The following is a 709-nucleotide window of genomic DNA, read 5'->3' as shown; positions in this document are numbered from 1 at the left end:
AAATAAAATGAATTCGAAAATACTATTTCAAAAAATAAAAATTGTATTAGCTAAGTTAAACTTTAGCTATTTTTTTTTTCATTTTTGCAAAAAATTAAAAATATATATTTTTAAATTTGCCACGATTCACATTTCACCATAGATATTATTATTTAAAAAATAGTTATTATGCAAAAAAAAAAAAATCCAAAATTACGTTTTACCGGTTTAGAAAGTTGTGGGGTAAAAGGGAAATTGTTTCCCAGTTTAATGGCACACAAAGTCTGTATATGTATATACAGAATCTTAAAATGGTATACTGATACAAATACTTTTTATTACGAAAGCCATCACAAATCCATTGTCGTCCAGCGGTTAGGATATCTGGCTTTCACCCAGGAGACCCGGGTTCGATTCCCGGCAATGGAATATTTTTGATTTTGACACCTCAATTCTGATGTTTTTAGTCCTTTTATGGTTTTAGTCCTTTTAATATTCAATCGCCAAAAGTAAACAAGTATTCAGTTTCTATTTTGATTACGATTTACATGAAACATGGTATCTTTTTTCTTTTTTTTATTATTACGTGAAGCATTTTTTTTTATTACATGAAACTTTTATTTTTATATATTTTGATTACGTGAAACTTTATTTATTTATTTTATATTTGATCACGTGAAACTTTTTTATTTTATTTTATCTTTTAATTGCTTCAAAAAAAATTATATAT

The 709-nt window shown here is 25.1% G+C and overlaps 1 non-coding gene across 1 annotated transcript; it reads left to right on the top strand.

The window, feature by feature from the left end:
* Nucleotides 1-336: 336 nt before the first annotated feature.
* On the top strand, nt 337-408 carry TRNAE-UUC (transfer RNA glutamic acid (anticodon UUC)). Its single transcript has one exon. It is a non-coding gene; the product is annotated as a tRNA-Glu (tRNA).
* The last annotated feature ends 301 nt before the right edge of the window (nt 409-709 follow it).

The sequence above is a fragment of the Lathyrus oleraceus genome, chromosome 1 (genome assembly GCF_024323335.1).
Source record: "Lathyrus oleraceus cultivar Zhongwan6 chromosome 1, CAAS_Psat_ZW6_1.0, whole genome shotgun sequence".
Lineage (NCBI taxonomy): Eukaryota > Viridiplantae > Streptophyta > Magnoliopsida > Fabales > Fabaceae > Lathyrus > Lathyrus oleraceus.
Note: the sequence above shows the minus strand (reverse complement) of the source record. Positions and strands in the feature narration are given on the sequence as shown.